Below are 20,553 nucleotides of genomic sequence, written 5' to 3' on the forward strand. Positions count from 1 at the left end.
AAGGCTAGCTCATGTAGGCAGTGCGTGATCAAGCAGTGTTGACCAATCGACAGACGCAAGAGTGCACGTGCACAGGGCGTTTATTGGCTGGGGCAAAGCACAGTCCCGGCACAGGAACCAATAATAAGGTGGAGCGCCCATGTGGACAGATAGTGGGAAACAATATCTGTCAGGGAGGGGGCAGAACAGGGTATCTCCGGCTTTCGGCGTGTCAGCTGTTCCTATGGTTACATGCGGGGGCGGGGTTTCTGGCTGCGTGGGTTCTGTTGTTAAGAGTCACCGGGTTCGCACTAGAACATGAAATTGTGGCTGCAGCAGGATGGTATTTATCATTACATTTGCAACGATCGAGAGAAAGGAAATACATATCCCGGAAAATGGAACTCAGTATTGTTTCCTTTTGAAACTTGGGGGCGGGTCACATCCGAACTTTAATGGACAACAGGAATTTACCAACCTCCAAGTCCCGAGCCCCACCTCTCCTGGGTTTCAGAATTCCTAGCATAGGTAAGAGCCAAAGAATGCTGAGGCTTATGCTTTTAAACCTGATTCCCCTAAGGAGTACTCCCAGGCTGAGGAGCCTCTTTTTAGGCCGGGAATGACTAGAACTCTTATTCTTCCTGTTCTGAAAAGGATCATGAATCAGGTTGTTTTGAAACAGTATCTACCACCTATGTTGCTGTAAATGATTTTTTTTTTTTTTTTTGCGGCTGAATACTATTCCATTTGATCACTGTGAATTATATATATGTTTCAAATTATTATACTGGGCCCTATAAAGATGTACAAATATGTCAGAGAGAGAGAGAGAGAGAGAGAGAGAGAGAGAGAGAGAGAAAACAAGCATGCATCACCTAAGTTTTGCCCCACCCAAAAGTATTTCCTGACCTCTGTATAATAGTCCATGAAATTTCTAGATTCCTTGATGACTTGCTCCCCCCATGCCCATAGCTTTTCTTGTCTATAATCTGTTTCAGTTTCATCTTTAATCTTCCATTCCTTTTCTCTTCTAAATTTCTATTCCCATCTAGCATCTGGCCATCTGGCTAGCATTCTCTAACCTTTTAAATAATCTCTTTATAAAAATTCCAAGTTTGTGAACTGTTATGGATTGATTCATCACAAATAGAGATTTAAATAGCTTTCTGATGTAGATTATTTTTTTAAAATCCCAAAGTAAACATTGTTCTGATGCCCTCTTTTAAGTTTGGATTATAAATGTGTGATTTAATAAGGTTGTAGGAGTTCAGAGTTTCCTTATCACCTCTCAAAAAATGGTTACTGCCAAAAATCCAGCTCGGCCTAAAGTTCTGAAATAGCTTTTTTTTTTTTTTTTCTTACTATTTTGTTTTGTCTAGCCCCCAACATTCTCCTTCCCCTGCTTGTAGTTCTTCATAACACAATCAGATTGTATATGTTTATTTACATATTGTCAGTCACTCCCACTTGAAACACAGAACTTGTTGATTTTTAAATCTCTAGTATCTAACACAGTGCTCAGTATATAATAAAAGCTCATTAAATGTATGTAGACTCATTGATAAATTCCAACCCATGAAGTATTATTGGTTCTTTTAAATAATGTTCTGCCTCTTACTATACTTTATTGTCTCTATGCAGCTGTTCTCTAACCCTCTCCTGTCAGTATTAACTGGCAGGAAAAGTAGGACAATGACCCTAACAGAATGATGAAATGACAGCACTGCAGACATGGCATTCTGTGCAGAGAAAGACCTGGCTCTCTTTGTTCATTTGTCAGTTCATATGTTTGACTATAGGCAGTAGAAGGTGTCACCAACAATGCTTTAACAATATATTTCTTGTTTACTTGACAGGAAGTTCAGTGGTAACTTCTTGTTGCCTTGTGGTAACCTGGTTGCTTTGAGTTGGACAACCAAGTTTAGAACCATATATGCTTTAAAAAATCTTTTCTCCTGTGCCATAGCCCGATGCTCTTCCAGTGGCAATGGTTACCATAGCTCTAATTAGCTCTTCTTCTCACAGAAGTTGAAATATATAGAGAGTGTCTGCAACAACAACAACAGCAGCAAAGAGGATACTCAGAAAATATATTTATTTCCTGGATGCTCTGACTTCATACATGTCATTGGTCCAAACTGAGTCACATGTGTACCTGTAGGTCATTAAATGGCAAAAAAAAGTGAGATATTTATGATTTTCTGACTCAATGATTCTTTTCTGGGGGTTGTTAGTATCAGAATTCTGTTAACAAGGAAGAGGGGAAGATAGTTTTTGAGTAGTATGTACCTGAAGCGGTTTGAATAGTTAAATGCATCTGATCAAATTTGCTGTAGAGCAGACCTGCTTCAGATAGGCATTTAAAAGAGTAGTTAAACAGACTAAAAGTATTTTACAACTAGAGAGAAGGTAAATTACATGGTGACTCATCTCAATCAAAACATTCCATTTTTATGTGTATTTATGTTATAAGTTAAGCTAGCATTGATATAGGAGGGTTTTTTTTTAATGCAAAATGAAATCTTTGGTGGTTTTATTGATGTACTTAGACCACTTATATAGAATGTAATTTTGTTAAGGTTGGTATACTGATCAGAATGTTTGGGTTGAAATCCTAATTCCCAAGAAATGGCACTAGGAAGTGAGGACTTTGGAGGTGATTAGCTCATGAGTGAGTGGAATTACCCCCTAATAAAATGGCCCCAGAGAAATCTCTTGCCCTTTCCATCATGTGAAGACACAGAAGCCATCATATATGAGGAGATGAACTCTTACCAGATACTAAATCTTCTGGTACCTTGATCCTGGACTTTTCATTTTCTAGAGCTGTGAGAAAAAAAATATGGTTTATAAGCCATGCTATTTATGGTATTTTGTTATAAAATCCCAGTTGGACTAAGACAATTGGTTTTTATGTGGATCATTTTCATATTTGATTTGATTATGACTTCATTTAAGTATGTGTTTCTCTGTTCTCCCTTTTTTTTTTTTTTCTATCTGAAATGTCCTGCAAGGATCATGTATTGGAGTCTTGGTCCCCAGTATAGCAATGTTCTGAGGAGTTTTGAGGAAGTGATTGGATCACCAAGGCTCAGCCCTCACAGAGGGATTAATCTATTGATAGGTCCATAATTTGATCACATTATTGGGAAATGGTAGAAACTGTAGGAAGTGGGTTCTTGGGGGTGTGCCCTGGAAGGGCTTATCTTGTCCGACCTCTTTCCTTGTTCTCTCTTTCCTTCTGTTTCCCAGCTACTCTGAGGTGATCTGCTTTGCTCCACCATGCTATTCCACCATGATGTTCTGCCTCAAATAGGCCCCAAAACAATGGAGTCAGCCAACCATGAATTGAAGTCTGTGAAATTGTAAGCTAAAATAAATCTTTCCTTCTCTAAGTTGATTTTCTCAGGATTCTGTTCCAGTGATGAAAAGATAACACCTTTATTTTGACTACCTGTAAATCTTTTAGTAATCAGCTTGTTTATACCTAATTTTTTGACCATAATTCTCTATATATTTAGCAGTTAATCTAGGTAATATTATTTCCAATCTATATTTTTAGCAGTTAATCTAGGTAATACTATTTCCAATCTACCTTATAATTGACCTGTGTGTTGTGTTCACATACATTGAAAATTATACCAGATACTTTTTATATTTTTGCTTTTGAGAGTTATTTATATTTGTAAAAACTCAAGAGATAGTTTATTATGATTGTTGGAATATTTATTATTTCTGTGCTCTTTCTTTTTTCCTGAAATTTAAGGTTCCCTCATGACAACATTTCAGTTTGAAGAATTCCAGTTAGTATTTATTTTAGAGAAGGCCTTGTAGCAATGAATTCTGCTAGTTTTCCTTCATCTGAGGTTTTTGTTTTTTTCTTTTGCCCTCACTATTGATGGATATTTTTACTGGATATAGAATTCTGGGTTGTAAGTTCTTTATGGGTATAATCCCACTGTCTTCTGAGAACCTGGATTTCTGGTAAGAAATCAGCAATCCTTCAGATTCTTGTTCCCTTCTTTCTGATGAGTCATTTTTTCTGACTGTTTTTCTTCATCTTTCGTTTTCAGTAGTTTGATTATATTATAAGTGGGTTTGGTTTTCTTTGAATTTATACTTTTCAGGAGGTTTCTTTCTGTTCTTATGGATGTAAATATATGTCTTTTATCAAATTTGTGTTTTCTGCAATTATTTCTTCAAATTTTCCTTTCTGTACTAACATTTTTCTCCCCTTTTTTTAGAACTTCAATACTAGAAGGCTAGATCTGTTAAATTTTGCCCCATACATCCCTGAGATTGATTTTTTTCCCCAATTTTTATTCTCTTCATTTTAGAGGTTGAATAAATACTGTTTCAAGTTCATCAACACATTTCTATTCTCCTTGAGACCATTGAATGAATTTTTAATTTCAGATATTATTTTTCAGTTCTAAAAGAATCAGTTTCAATAGTTCCTGTTTCCTTTCTAATGACATTGATCTTTCCATTTATTTTCATAATGTCTATTTTTATCCATTGAGCATGATTATAATAATTGTTTAAAAGTCTTTCTAAGAATTTTAGTACATCAGTTATTTCAGGTTGACATCTATTGTTTTTTTCCTCTTTAGAATTTTTTTTTCTTTCTTTTTTATTTTGGTTTGGTCTTGTTTTTATATGTTGAGTGATCTTAGATTTTTTTCCCCGGACATTTTGAATCAGATGATTAGCTGGATCCTGTTAAAATCCTTTAGAAAACACCCTCTCTTTTACTTTCACAGGCAGTGGTCTTGGACATATTCAGACTGCAGGTTCTGCCCTTCTGTGGGCAGGGTTCCAATATCAGCTTAGTTCTCAATGCCTTTGCTCTCCTGCTGTGAGTCTGTCTCCACATGAGCAGCTCAGAGGAGTCTGGGACTGATGTCACTTCACACACAGAGTTAAGAAATCTCTTTCATTACTTCACTCTCTATTGTTTCCCCCACTCCCTGTGGCACCCAGGATCCCTTTTTTCTAATCCCCTAGACACAAATTTGGTGTTTCTCTTTAGAGGAAGATGCTGCTGAATAGTTTTATGCAATCAGACAAAGCAGTGAAGGGAAAGAGGGGATTCCTCTTTCACTTCAGATTATAGGGTCTTCTTTTCCCACTTCCTCTAACAAGAAAGATAAGTTTTCTCTTTGTGAAAAAGTTTCTCTCTCTCTCTCTCTCTCTCTCTCTCTCTCTCTCTCTCTCTCTCTCTCTCTCTCATCGGAAGCTAATATAGCCCAGAACTGAGGCCATTCTCAAAGTATGAATAAATAAATGGGTATAAGAGATGAATCTTTCTCCCCGAAGAATTCCAAATAATTTATATAGATTCTTCTCCCACTCAGCTTGATATGTATTAGACTTAGTGATTTTCTTTCGGCCCAGTGAACACTATTTTAGCCAGGTGATGAAAGTTAGGATCACTAGTGATAAGTTATGTTGATAGTGTGTTCCTCTTATATGATATTATGAAAAGGACTCATTGCCTCTTTAATATTCTTCCTTAAAATCCATAAGTCCAGTAGAAGCACGAGGAAAAATTAGGCAATCCCAATATGAGGGATATTTTTAAAAATATTCATCTAACACTCCTCCAAACTCTCAAGGCCACAGGAAACAAGGGAAGACTGAGGAAGGGTCATAGACCAGAGAAGTTTAAGGAGGCATGATGACAACTTGCAGTGTGTTATCCTGGATTGGATCCTAGAACAGAGAAAGGACTTCAGTGGAAAAACCATTGAATCCAAATAAAGCCTGGAGTTTAGTTAATAACAATGTAGAAATACAAGTTTCTTGGTTTTCTCAAATGGACCTGGTAATGTTAACAGTGGGTGTGAGGAACATTAGAATCTCCATCCTATTTTTGCAGCTTTTCTGTAAATACAGATATTTTCCACAGTAAGCTTTTATTGAAAAAACAAACAAGCAAGCAAACATGGATTGACCTTATTCTCTCTTGCTTTCATGTGCCCCTTTTTCCTGGTTCTCTGGCTGAAGGATATTTCTCTCTGAGTTTCTGCTGCTTGTGCCCTTGCATGGTCCCACAGTGGGAACACCCTTCATTCAAAGCCAGGAAATAAAAGAGGCAAAAACCTTCCATAAAACTTAATCTTGTTCTTCAGTTTTTGACTTTGCCCCCCAAACCACCTCCTATTGCCAGTGCTCAGATCATTTATTTTATTATTATCATCTTCAGAGATTTGTTTTTGATCTTTGGAAGAGATAGGATTCAATGTTATATTCCATATTGCCCAATACCAGAAGTCCTAATTTCTCTACCTTCATCCTCAGGTCTTACAGATGTAGTTGGATTGCTGCATAACCATCAACACTCAGTCATTATCTCTTTGTATAGTGCAAGCATTCATCTTATTATTGCCTAAGAATTTTTAGCTTGTAAATATGATATCTGCTTGTGCATACCTAGATCTTAACTAGGGCACTGAACCTATGTTTTTGCTGATGTTTGAAATTCTTTTATGGCCCAAATTTCTGTTTCACAATTGGAGGTAAAATTTTACAAGGCAAATACCTCTAGAAAGGAGGACAAGGACTAACCTTTATGAAACACCTACTAAACTTCAGTCCAGATGTTCAACATATACAATCACATTCAAACTGACAGAAACCCTGTGGAGGTGCATCTTGGGATAGAATGCCAAGATGATTGATAAGGAGCCTAAGGTTCAGACAGATGGGCTGTGTGCCATGTTTCACATTCACAGGTAGGATAAGTTGTAGAGCCAAGATCAAACCCAACTTTTTCACTGCTCTTGCCTCAAGGATAAAGGGGTTAGAAGAAGGAAGGGAAAATATGAAAGAAGGAAGAGGAAGGGAAAAGCTAAACTTATTTTAATAAGTAGAATGAAGAGACAGTAACAAATCTCCCTGTACATTCTTTTTCGTAGTGTCCTGTATGTGCCTTATTTACACTGAGGTGCTGCTCTCTGTGTTAATCATACTCTGGATCACCCTGTGCATCTGTATGCCTAAATATGCCATCCACTGTCTTCCAAAAATGATCTGTGGCAGCTGAGAAGGAAACAACTGAAATAAGCATTTTTACTTGGAGGAAAGTTTGAAAGGAGAAGGATCATGGGGAAGGAGCAACTAAGTAACCAATGCAACCCCCATAGCCAAAATACAGGTGATAATTTTTGTTTGATTCCCCATTTGATGGGAAGACAGAAGTTAATCTATTCTGAGTAGTAGAAAAGGTCCTGCCTTCTTATTTCATGGTTTACACATGCATAATGTAGTTGTATTGTGATTACAAAAGAATGAGCAGAGAGAGGGAAGAGTTCCCATGAATGAACTAATCGTACATTACATTGCCATTACTAAAACTGTACAAGCAAACACGAAATCAAGACATGCAAGGTAAGTAACAATTAAGGGTCTAAAATAAATATAATTACATCTATATTGAAAGCAGAATCCATGAGAAAAGTTAATCTCTGACCAAACCTTATTTGTTCTACATGATTGCCCTTTAATATCCCTTTCCCTTCATGAGGGTCTGCTCCAATTGAAATTGCCATGTAATAACTGACTCTATTATTGATTTCGCAGAACACCTTCTTGCAAGTATATGTTGCCTGACAAAGAATTCTAATTGAATTATGGAAAAAAAATTTTCATGAAACTTGTGGAGGCTATAATGGCTTTAAAAAGTCATTTTATGAACTGAGGTCCAAAGAATGAAGACATTCTATTCCAATGGATAGACTCAAGGACAAGAGCCAATGAGCATGTGAGTATGGGTGAGTCCTATGCCTGTGATTCGGTACCATTCAGACCCTTCCACCACCAGCTCCCTTTCCCCCTGTTCTGAAGCAATATCTGCCATCCACCATTCCCAAATTATTAATGCATTGGTAAATGCATGTGCATTTAGGAATATATAGGTATCTATTTTTCTATGTTACAATCTTATATAGTTTTATGCATTTGTCTTATACATACACTGATAATCATATATTACTTGTGGGGTTGTACACTATGTTCTCCTTTACTTCATACTTCCTATTAATACAAAAAATCTGTCTCATAGTGGCAGGATTCTATTGTCTGACCACATCATTATTTGTGTAATCATAGCCTCACTGATAGGCATTTAGGTTATTTTAGATTTAGATCCATGAATAGTAATAACATTTAATATCCTTTAAAGGCTATGCCATTTTTAGTGTAAATGGATATAACAAAACTTTTCTTCAAAAAGATTATATCCTTACTAACAGTGCGTGAGATCACTTTAAAATTTCCAATGTTGTGCCTGAATTAGTCAAGGAAATAAGTAAAAGATGGTATTTCATTGTGATTTAAATTTACCTTTTTAGGAATAGGAGGGATTATGAGTGAAGCTGAGCATATTTTCATATGATATATATTTTTTGAAATGGGAACTCATAATTGTTGCTTTTTTCCTTTTTTCTTTTTAAATTGACTTACAGATCTTTTTACAGTGTTCTAGGTATTGAAATTTGGTGTCATATATTATAAATATTTTGCCATATTATACATTTTTGTTTTTTTATCCTAGAGATGCTTTTAATTTAAATTGAATTAAATATAAATTTATTTAATATAAACATTTATTAATCATTTACATTTCAGCTTTATTTTCTAGAAAATTGTAAGAAAGCTTCCCCTTCCCACAATAACACTTTCCCTATATTTTGTTCTAATACTTGTGATTTTTTAAGCCTTCAACTCTTTAATAATCTGAGCAACTTGTGAAGAAAATATTTAATGATCTCCCCCAAATTGCCAATTCCTGCAATATAATTTATTGAATAATTTTCCTTTACCCATTGAATGAAACATTAATTTTTATTATGTGATAAGTTGATACAGATCTGTCAGTATGTTTTTTGTTTTGTTTTGTTTTGGTACTGAGGATTGAATTCAGGGGCAATTTACCACTGAGATATATTCCAAACCCTTTTTTTATTTTTTATTTTGAGACAGGGTCTTACTGAGCTAAGTTGCTGAGGCTGGCCTTGAACTTGCAATCTTCATACCTCAGTCGTCCAAGCCACTGGAATTACAGGCATGCACCATCACACCTGGCTTATCAGTGTGTTTTAAAATTATTTTATACTGATATATTCTCTATTCCTGAACCAAAACAACATTTGTGTTTATTTCAGCTTTTTCTATAGTATATTCTGATAACTAGGAGGGCAAATGTTACCGAATCTCTGATCTTTAAACATTTTATTTCTTCCAGACAAATTTTAGGACTATCTTGTCAGGTTTTAATCAAAAATTTTGTTGTTTGATTGAAATAGCATTAGAAAATCACTTAATTTATCTATTACATTGTGAAGAATGAATATTTTTAAATATTGAATTTTTTCCATCCAGGCACTTATATATATATTCTTCAATAGAATTTTTATCTCTTTCTTAATGTAAGTCACACATTTCTGATAAAGTTTATTTTATAACTTTCCCCCATTATTTTGAGTTGAATGGGAATTTTTTCATAGACATTTTTGAATTGATTATTGCTATGCAGAGGAGAAACATTGCCTTTTGCATCTGAATCCTGTCCTTGGCCCTTGGTGGACTCCATATATTAGAATACAGGGCTTGGATATAAAGCTTCCTAAGGTTTTCTTTGTGGGTCAAGTAGATCATAGGCTCATGGGGAAAATAAGATATCAAAGTGTTAAAATGACACATTCACCCACAGCTTGTAATTATAATATCCCTGTGTCTTTGAACCCTTGGGCTAGACAGAGAAGCCTGTGTTACATATACGATCATGGAATGGTTGGCCTTTTGCATCAGCTACAGGGCTGCACATCACTGTTGAGTGGAGTTTATTGTGTGAAGTTCATCGTTAGGTGGAGAGAAGGTCTCCGCTGCAGATGAAGGGCACAGAGTCAGTGAAAAGAACAGGAGTTTCAGTTCCTAGGTTTAAACCTTACTTCCAACACTTGCTGTGTGAGTCTGAGGAAGAGATTTTCACTAGGACTCAGATGCTAATGCTTTTCTCATTGTGTGTCTATCATGTTAAATGGAATATGGCATGGAGGATGTCTCTGATACAGTAAGTGTCCATTACATGGAGGCCTTTGCTGTTGTTGGGAAGAGGATGTTGGTGGAGGTGGACTTTGTGTCTGACAGGCTGGTTTTGAAGTTCTAGCTCTGCCATTTCCTAATGCTATTTGGACTCTTCAAGCTACTTGTACTCTTCAAGCCTCAATTTCCTCAAGGTTGGACTGAAGATAATTTAAGGATTAAGTGAGAATGTGAACATGCATGCTTCACAAATTATGATATTTCATGTAACTGGCTGGTGGTCATGTTATTTCTGGAAATCTCCCTTCTTTCTGTAGACAAAAAAATATATGTTCTCATTGAGATATAAAGAAGATGTGTCTCTCATTAAAACCACATTTTTAAATCAAAATATATAAAGTGAGCTTCAGGTATCATTTATGTTTCATAAAAAAACATTTCATGGGCTAGGGATATAGCTCAGTTGGAAGAGTGCCTGCCTGGCATGCACAAGGCCCTGGGTTCAATCCCCAGCACCACAAAAAACAAACAAAAAACAAAAAACATTTCAGGATTTTAGTTACTTGATTTGTATGTGTTTTAAAGATGTTCTCATACTATTTTCCAGGTAATTATCCAGGCCATTCTTTCAAAACCAAGTTTTGTCATGAAACTGAGTACCATAGAATTCTGCTTTTCTGAGACATGATGAGACTTCTTGCTTCAAGCAATGGTATCATAGATTACTTAGGAAAAGTGAGAGCATTGCCGTAATGTTGGGTCCAATATTCTTCTGCTTTCTAGCTGGGTAGAAATCATCTTTTTTATTTATTTATTCATTGAATTTAGGCATAGCAGGGAGGCACTTGAAAAATTGTTAATGATTAAAATTACTTATCATAAATTTGAGTCTGAGGGATACCTTCTTTAAAATTGGACACACTGGGCTGTACTGTAAGAAGAAACATTTTATTGAAGCAATTTTATTGCCAACACACTTTTTTCAAAGTATCATATCCAAATGCAGATGGGTTTTTCAACCAAGAAGTGGCTGATCTGAACATTCTAGAAGACAGACATTAACCATTCACCAAACTGTGCCAACCATCCTTGAAAAAAAGCACATTTCATAAAGAAGCCATTAAATGTAATTAACTGTTTTCTGAACCCAGCTTTAAGACTTCCAATTAAACAATTTGTTGAATTTGTTGCCATATCTATGAACTTTAAATCTATTGCTCAGTGATTTTCAAAGAAGTAAGTTCTTTAAAGGTTAACTGGAAAAATGCCTGTGGAAACAGGGTGCACACACAGATCAGAGGTGGAGTTATCAGCAGGCATACTTGTGATATTAATCCCAATTTACTTAATATCAGGTGACTCACCTGAAGTGTCTGATCACAAGAGATGAATGGTATTGTGAGAGAGTCCGTGGGCATTTCTCCAACCTGCTCATGAAGGACCTTTGTCCATGTTGGAGGGAAGCAGAGGCAAAGTTCACAGTTTATCCACAGGTGTTAGTTACAACTGGGGTCTATTATTCTTTGTCCAGGGTTTATGGTTAAACCAGGTTTGTGCCTGAGTAAAAAATATACAAATACAAGATGCGCCACATTCTCATTTCCCAGGCTTGTCTTGCCAGCTTCTCAGCCAGAGGAGGTACCTAGGAGGAAGGAGAAGGGGAAGGCAGAACTATGATATTGCTTAGGCGATCTCAAACTGGGCTGTACTTTACCTGGGGAAATTTTAAAATACAGATGCTTGGGGTTTCCAGATAATTCCAGTGTACACTGTGAGTGAAGAAAATGGCTTTGGACACTCATCATCCAAAAGATGAGTTAGTTTTCAACTTCTTAAATGCAATCTGGTAACCCTTGTTTATTTAGAAACAATGGTAGGGTCAGGTTTAAAGTTGTAGTTTCAAAGAAATAAATATGCAGGAGAGGTGCCAGGTGTGAGTTATTAACTTGTGATCTATGAAATCATTTGCCAGGTTTTGAGGATATGTGAATTGGGACGGGGTGAGGAGGAAAAAAGGTTCATCCCTTTCAAAGATAATGGAAGGAAGCCACAAGGAGCAAATCTTTTAGGAATCCACTGAATGAACATCAATCTGTACAAATTTATGCCTACACTAAGGCACACACTCAGTTTTTAAGAAAGAACATCTCTAAGTCATGGAGGGGTAGCCCTGAGTGTTTCCTCAAACCTGTATCTTTTCCTGTGCCTGCACCTTGTACTTCCTCTAGTCAACAGTTCCTGGTTCCCGGGGGACTAGAGCAGCTCCCACCTACCATTCTGACTTAAAGAGAGTCACCTTTCCTTGTGCACCTTAGCACAGGGGAATGTGTTTGATCTTCTCTAAAGCATAAATTAGGAAGTAAAACTAATACAATCGCAAACAATGAAGGAAACAATGACAAAACAGGTCATAGGAGTTAAGGGTGACATGCAGTGTCTTCATCCAGTGCTCATACTCTGAGTTTCTCTTTCACTTCCCAGATAGCTTGTCTGCTTTCCTCTCTTCCAGCCCTCCATCTTCTCTGGCTAAGATGGTCTTAGTTTTGGTGACCTGGGGATTTTCTCATGAATCCAAAGACTCTGGCTGACTCTTAAGAAACGCTTACTATTATTTCTTCATACCTTCAGCACCAATTTTTAATCCCTTAAAAGGGATTGAAACCATGATTGGTGAATAGGTCTGGACTCTGATGTTAAATGCCACCAATAGATAAGAGCCTCCTCATAAAATTTCTTAAATTGAAATGTGCAAATGAGCTTCTTGTTCAAATGCACAATGATATCCTCTGAGAAGCACCATGACCAGTGGGGTCCTAGAGCATTCTGTTGAGAATGACTAATGCTGGCAGTCAAAAACAGTGCCGGGATCCTTCAGGTATATCTGCCATATGGGGCAGGGAAGGGGCTGTACAGTTCTGATGTCATGTATTTGACAAATCGGATGATGTTTTCTTTTTTAGTTTATCAGAGCCATTGCCTTCTGGAGCATTTGGTAGCTATGGCCAGATGTACCATTGTGGTGGGTTATTTTCCATTTTCTTTGTCAATTTTATTTATTCCTTCAGCTCAGAGAGGGAGACGGTCTTATCCCTACAAATAAGGAATGGTTCCCATCACACACTGCCTTCAACCCACTGTAGAACCAGTCATATCAGCACAGTGCAAGCTCACTCCCTTCTGCTGACAGATTGGGTTTGGAGAGTTAACAATTTGCAAGCCAGATCTCTGTTCTGTTTGATGGGAATCAGTCTTTGGTCCTTCTTGCTATTTTGTTTCCTGCCCCAGTCCAGGCTCAGCTCTAGTGCACCACTGAAACTGGAACCCAGTCCTGCAATAGAGGCAAGTTCTCACTTCTCTTCTTCTGAGTTCAGACTCTACTTCTGATACTCCTGGTCCAACATAGGTGGATTTGTGAAGGCTGATGCTGACAGCATCCAGTGCTGACCTTTGTTCTGAGCCATATTATGTTTCCCCACCTTCTCACTGCTGCCTTTGGACATTGATGCCAGTCCCACATGGGCCAACATTAGCCCCTTGCTGTGACTTGATGAGTTAGGTGTCCCTGAGTCTTGTAGTTCATCCCTAGAAGGTGCTGGCATGTTAAATAATTCCTAGGTGTGGTGATGTTAATATTAGTAATTGTAATAATAAAAGCAGTAACAGTGACCATTTATTGAACAAATTTGATGTTCTAAGCTCTACACTAAGTGAATTACATATATTGTTAAATTTAATTCTCAGAAGAACCCTATGGAGTAATTTCCATTTTGGGCACAATTTTATTAGTGAGAAAACTGAGGCCCCAGAAGAATTAAGACACTTGTCTAACATCTCTCAGTAATAAATGGATCTTAGATTGGAACTCAGTTTTTGGATTAAAGGTCTGCGCCCATAACCACATGGTGCACTGTCTCTACTGCCAGGTGCCCGAGTCTGTCCCTGATTGACAGCTGCTAGAACTCTAAAGAAAGGAAATACTAATGATCTTCTTTTAGAAACTGCTGAAATGTCAGCTAGTTAAATATCTTTGGGAGGCATCTGATCATGTTGCATTTGTATGTACTCTCAGTTCTTCATAATCAAAGCTCTCGAAAGTTCATGGGCACTCTTTCTGCATAGAGATGACTGCTCACAGTTTAAATACCTGGGAAGGGAGCTGATACCTTCTGTCATCCCCAATTGATGTTGTGTATTAGTGAGGAAACATGACCAGCAGAAAGTGAAATTCATTAAGTATTTCATGCCTGCAGTGATTATAAAACTCAACTGCAATAAATGAGCCAATAGAACAGTGGTATGAAGCTGCCATATGTCAGTGGAAAGCAGAAAGCAGGAGATGGTTGCTTTCCAAGCTTAAATATGAATACTTGGTCCAATCGCCCAAATCTTTGGCCTCTCTTGGCATATGATAGCCCTGGCATACAGCAGCGCTGCCACATGGAAATGCTGCTAGACAGTTCAGCCTTTGCAGAAAATAACATTTTGGGCTATTGCATTAATTGCTATTGCTTTGCATTTATATTACTTTTTGTACTCAGGAAAGTTTAAGTAATTTTAAAAGGTAATTTTAAAAATTCCAGTGATGTTCTGAGGGATCTCTGAGTGCTTTGTCTGTGGTATCTTCTGATTCATAGTTCTTAGAAAAGGGGTATCAGTGCTTATTAGGAACATGCCCTAAGGTAACAATGCAGTCACATGCTCAGGTCTCATGGTACTAAAGCATAGGTTACCACGATTGTGGTAGGGAATGCAGGCTTCTTTAATAATATGCAACAGAAATGAGTCTAGCTAACTCAATTAGAAAAGAAATGCATTCATTGGAAAGCATGTGGTAGTTTAAAAAAGGAAAAGAAAAGCTGACTTACCAGACAGAACAGGAGTGGGGAAACTCCAGAAATCTTGGCATCAAGAACAAATGTTCCACATTTTCCCACTGGTCATTATCAGACTGAAATCATTAATGTTCCCCCCTTATGTATCTTTCAGGGTATACTCCCAGTGACCCACTTCCTCCAGCCATAAGACAACACCTGACTATAGTTTCTCTCCAGTCCATTCAAACTAGGATAGACTGAATAAATTACAGCTCTCTTAATCAAGTTGTTTCACCTTTGAACATTCCTGCATCAATACAGTAGCTTTTGGGGGACACCTAATATCCAAACCATAACAGTGGCTTAAAACAAAAATCAACATTTCTATTTCCCATTTTCTGAAGATCAGGAATCTCATTGTGGCTTAGCTAGGACCTTCTGGCTTGGGGGTCTCTCATAAGGTTTCAGGCAAGGCATTGGTCTTTGCTGTAATCATCTGAGGTAGAAGGATGCACTTTCAAGGTGACAGTCTCACCTGATTGTTGGGTTGGTAGTTGACTGGAGGCCTCAGTTATTCCTCATGAAGGCCTCTCTCCACAGGCTGCTTAAGTATCTTGCCAACAGGATGGCTGACTCATGCCTAGTAAGCCACCTAAGAAAGAAAATCAAAAGTGGCAATGCCTCAGAAGACTCATACCTTCACTGTGCCATATTCTCTATTAGAAATGAGTCACACATTTGTCCTGCATTTAAAAGAAATGGAATTAGCTCTATTTTTTGAAAGGAAGAATGTGAAAGAATTTTCAGATTCATTTTAAAACTACCACAAAGTGCCAGCCTGTAATCAGTCTTCCACCTGACTATTAATTAATGAAAAAGAATGGTTACCACTAAAGGAAGGTTAGCACTGGTTTCTCCTAAGTGATGACAACTGAGCTGGGGTTTAAAAGCTCCATAGGAGGTTCTGTAGTACTCAATGGCATTTCATTTGAAGGGCTTTAAATATGGAAAGCCTTGAAAGTGTGAACCAGCATGGCATATTGCAGAAATTGTAAGTGCTTAGTTTGGAATTCCTAGAATCTGAGATATAAGGAAACACTGGTGGAAAACCAGACTGAGGAAAAGGGCCAACCATCAAAAGCTTAAAACTTAACACGTAGTGTGATCACCCATCTTAGTTTTTCAGGACAGTCCTTGTTAATGCATGCTATCTTGGTTTAATTATTAATAGAGTCCTCTTCCACAGTCACAAAGTCCTGGTTTGGACAATAAATTGTATAGTCAATTTAATTCTGTACCACCACTACCACATCACCACCAACACCACCACAACAACAAAAAAGAAAAGAAAAAAGAAAGAAAGAAAGAAAGAAAGAAAGAAAGAAAGAAAGAAAAAAGCAGTGTCCATAGTTTAGTCAATGACTGAATTTTTCACTCTATAATAAAACAATGAAAAATGTACCTATTTTGTATAGAGAATACATTGGAGAAAAAAATCAGAATCATGGAAATTAATTTCAGTAGGTGATGGTGGTACAAGACTTTTAAAAAGCCTTCTTAATGTGTTTTCCAGAAGATTATGTTTTAATTTTCTTTGGCTTCTTGTTAGAAATGCAAATAATTTTTTAAATGAATGGGAAATTTTCTTTTACTACACAAACTAAGAAGTTTAATAGCATTGGTTTTATTTGAAAAAAGTTACATGAATTAACTGATAAGAGAGACTAGTCATAGGAGAAATTTCATTACACTTCTTTTTCTAGAAAATATTTAATTATAAAAGTTTGGCTCCTAGTAATGACTCAAACTATACAGAAAAGTTTACAATCAAATTTGTTGTTCAATCCCTTTTGATTTTAATAAACTCCTCTAAGTTAAGTAATGGTCTTTCTATCTATCAACTTATTAAGATATTTGTCTTTGTTCATTTTGTGCTACTTTAACAGAATGCCTGAGTCTGGGTAATTTATAATGAAGAAAAATTTATTGACTGACAGTTCTGGAGGATGTAGAGTCCAGGATCAAGGCACTGGCATCTGCACTGGTGAGGGCCTTCTAGATATGTCTTCATATGGCAGAAAGCAGAAGAGAAAGGAGCAAGAATGAACCCATATATGGGAACCCTTTTTATAATGACATTAATCTATTCATGAAGATTCCGATCCAAACACTTCCCAGCATTATGTTCTACCTACCAACATTGTTGCATTGTGCTTAAGTTTACAACACATTATTTCTGGGGCATATATTCAAGCCATAACAGATATTATCATTTATTTTATTTATATATTCTATAGTACATTTATAACTTTATTAAGTTTAGACATTTAAATATAGGTTGATTTTTAAAATAAAATGTGAAGGCATAAATTTAATTTTCATGTTTAGTTCAATTATTATTTTGAAATGCCTAACTTTGTTTCCCAAAAAACATGCTTTGTTTTGGAATTTTATTTCTGTACCATTAATATGACCACACATTTCTTTATTTGTGCAAATTTTTAAATTAGTATATATTTATGTTGATTTTAACATTTGATGAAGTAAGTTTCTGTTATTGTCTTGCCAAAAATTCCTTGTTTTCATGCATTTCCCCCCTCCTTTCAAAGATTTTTAAAATTAGGTCCTCAATTTCCAGTTTTAAAATTCCTGTTGCGCACAGGTGATTTTTAGGGCACTGAAGTGAAACTGTTCTGTGATACTTCAAGGGTAAATATACAACAGTTTGCACTTGTGAAGACAAAACCAAAACAAAACTGTACAATATGAAGAAAAAACCCTAAGATAAACTGGGGACTTCAGTTAACAGTGTTCTATTAATTTTATTACATCAATTGTAATGTACCACGCCAATGCAAGGTGTTAATCACAAGAGAAATGGAGTGTGAAAGGAGGGGTATATATTGAGAATTCTACTGCTTCATTTTTCTGTAAATCTAAAACTTATGTCAGAACAGTATTTCATGCTACACTGATTAAATTTTGGAGAACTGGCTGAACCTTTAAAATATAAAATTTTTGTATCTTGGAACAAGGATATCTTCCTATTAATTCAGGTCTTCATTGATGGTCCTACATTAGTGTTTTATTGTTTTCTCCAGGTATGCCTTCCACATTTTTGATTTATTTATTCCTAGGTATTTTATGACTTTCTTGCTATGGTGAATAGCATTCTTTTAATTTCTAGTATATTTTCTCATTGACTATCACCGTTATTTTATGAAAGTTGTATTTTCAGTGCAATTTAAAGTTGTTGTTACTACATATTATGTTAATTATTCCATTAATCATTAAATCTATATTCTTAAAAAGTCAAAATATTTTAATAGTTACAACGAATTTTTCTTCTGTTAATTTTTCTAGTTTGGTATTAAACCCAAATTATGTAGGTACACGTATTAAAGATGAAAATGGTTTTTATACTGTCTGCAAAGGACTTTTTGTTACAAGAGAATTTACATTATTTTCCATCAACAGGTTTACTCATTACTTATTCAGTTTTAGTTTCAGTTATTTAAAAAGGATATGTTGAGGTTGGGGCTGTGGCTCAGTGGTAAAGCACTTGCCTGGCAAGTGTGAGGCATAGGGTTCTATCCTCAGCACTACATTAAAAAATAAATAAAATAAAGGTATTGTGTCCATCTTCAACAACAACAACAACAACAAAATATTAAAAACTTTGAAATAAATAAAAAGGATATAGTTGTAAAGTTTGGCTCCTTCACAGTCCTGGCATTGCAACCCCAAAAGCACCACATGGGCAACAATGCTTTTGAATATATCACAGGAATTTTAGCACATTAACTGAAAATAAATTTTCTCTATTTTTTTTACATTCAAATAAATTAAGTTCAGATAATATTTTCCATCTTTAAATAAAATATTTTAATTTCCCTTTTTGCCTTGGTCAGATTTTATGGTTGTTCTTTATTCAGAAAACTTCCTAGATAACAATTTTTTCACTTATAGTATTTAAGGCATATCTTAATATTAAGATTGACACAGCTCTCTTTAGTTTCACTAAAAATTAAAGCAGAAAATAAAGAGATACTGGGAGATGAATTGTAATCCAATATTGATTTTGTTTTTATTTCCTTATTTGCTTATTGGTTTTGTAGAATACTTCTTTACTTAGAATCATCTACTATCAAGTGATATTATAATAAATCACTATACTTAAAAATCTTGCAATATAGTACTTCAGTTTCTCTCTCCCCAATCATCATGTTATTGTTGTTAAGCATTTAATTTTTACATATATTATAAACACCACACTGCATTTTGGTCATTTTTGCTTTGAATGATGAATTATATTATAAAAAATATTAAAGCCATTAAAAAGCATATATTTGCCCATGTAGTCAGTTTTTAGTACTTTTCATTCTTTTTTTTTTGTAGATCAGTATTTCCATCTGGTATGATTTCCCTCCTGTTTGCAGGATTTCCTTTAGCATAATTTATCATGAGGATCTGCTGGTGATGAATTCTTTGATCTGTTGTAAGCGCCCCCCCCCCAAAGTCCTTATTTTGCATTTAGCTTTTAAAAGATATTTTACTTGGATATAGAGTTCTAAGTTGGTAGATTCTTTCACCATTTAAAGTTGTTACTTTAGTGTGTCTTTGCTTGCATTCTTTCTGAGAAGTACATTTTAATCCTTACCTTTGCTCCTTTGTACTTAATATGTCTTTTTTATTTGATTGCTTTTAAGATTTGAGCATTTAATTATACTATGGGGTTACTGAGCAGCTTATATTTGTAGGTTAGGAGCTTACGTCAGTTTGGAATACTATTAGCTATTAATTTTAAATATTTTTTTCTTCCTATCCCCCTGACCTTCAGGGATTACAATACAAGTATATTAGGCTGATAAAAGTTGACCTGTAGCTCACTGAGGCTGTGTTCATTTTTTTAGTACCCCCCTCCTTCTGTTTTTCATTTGGGACTGTTTATATTGCTATGTTTGAGATTCACTAATCTTTTCCTTTGTAAGGCCTAATCTTTAATATTTTGTTGTTGTTGTTGTTTTGTTTTTGGTACCTGGGATTGAACCCAGTGTGTTTAACCACTGAGCCACTTTCCCAGCCCCTATTTATTTATTTAATTTTATTTTTATAGTCTTGATAAGTTGCTGAGGTTGGCTTTTAACTTGCAGTTCTCCTGCCTCAGTCTCCTGAGCTGCTGGAATTACAGGTGTGCTCCATCATGCCCCACCCAACCTGTTTTTAATCTTATGTGTATTTGTTTTTAACTCACATTTTGTAGTTAAGGTCTTCTTTATGTCCTCTGTCCCTGTGTAACTGTTTGAACACATGGTATGATAAATGTTTTAATATCTTTGTTGATATCTAAGTGTGTCCTGCATTAGTTTCAGTTGAATTTTCTCATGATGGGTTGTATTTTTCTGCTTGTTTATTATAATTGAATGTCAGATATTGTGAATTTTACTCTTTTTGGGTGATAGATTATTTTTGTTATTATTTTGTTTTATATTTGGTATTCCTTTAGATCTTTTTGTGCTCTCTTCTAAGATGCAGTAACTTGTAAATAGTTTGATCCTTTTACATCTTGCTTTTAAAGTTTGTTAGGCAAGACAAGAAGAATGCTCAGGTTATGATTAATTCCCACTACTGAGGCAAAGCCCTCTGGGTACTATACCTGTTACACTGTGAAGCATGAGGTTTCTCAGTGTTGCTAGTGGAAACATACATTACT

The 20,553-nt window shown here is 35.8% G+C and overlaps 1 long non-coding RNA gene across 2 annotated transcripts; it reads left to right on the plus strand.

The window, feature by feature from the left end:
- The first annotated feature begins 202 nt into the window (after window positions 1-202).
- On the plus strand, window positions 203-18,742 carry LOC124088934 (uncharacterized). 2 transcript variants are annotated; one of them, XR_009226108.1, is made up of 4 exons: window positions 203-507; window positions 6,900-7,138; window positions 7,564-7,744; window positions 8,965-18,742. It is a non-coding gene; the product is annotated as an uncharacterized LOC124088934 (long non-coding RNA). The 2 variants fall into 2 exon arrangements; XR_009226107.1 differs by having other exon boundaries at window positions 16,787-18,742.
- Window positions 18,743-20,553: the final 1,811 nt, after the last annotated feature.

The sequence above is a fragment of the Marmota monax genome, unplaced genomic scaffold (assembly GCF_021218885.2).
Source record: "Marmota monax isolate L192 unplaced genomic scaffold, Marmota_monax_Labrador192_F-V1.1 WCK01_AAM20220418_F8-fsc00005, whole genome shotgun sequence".
Taxonomy (NCBI): domain Eukaryota; kingdom Metazoa; phylum Chordata; class Mammalia; order Rodentia; family Sciuridae; genus Marmota; species Marmota monax.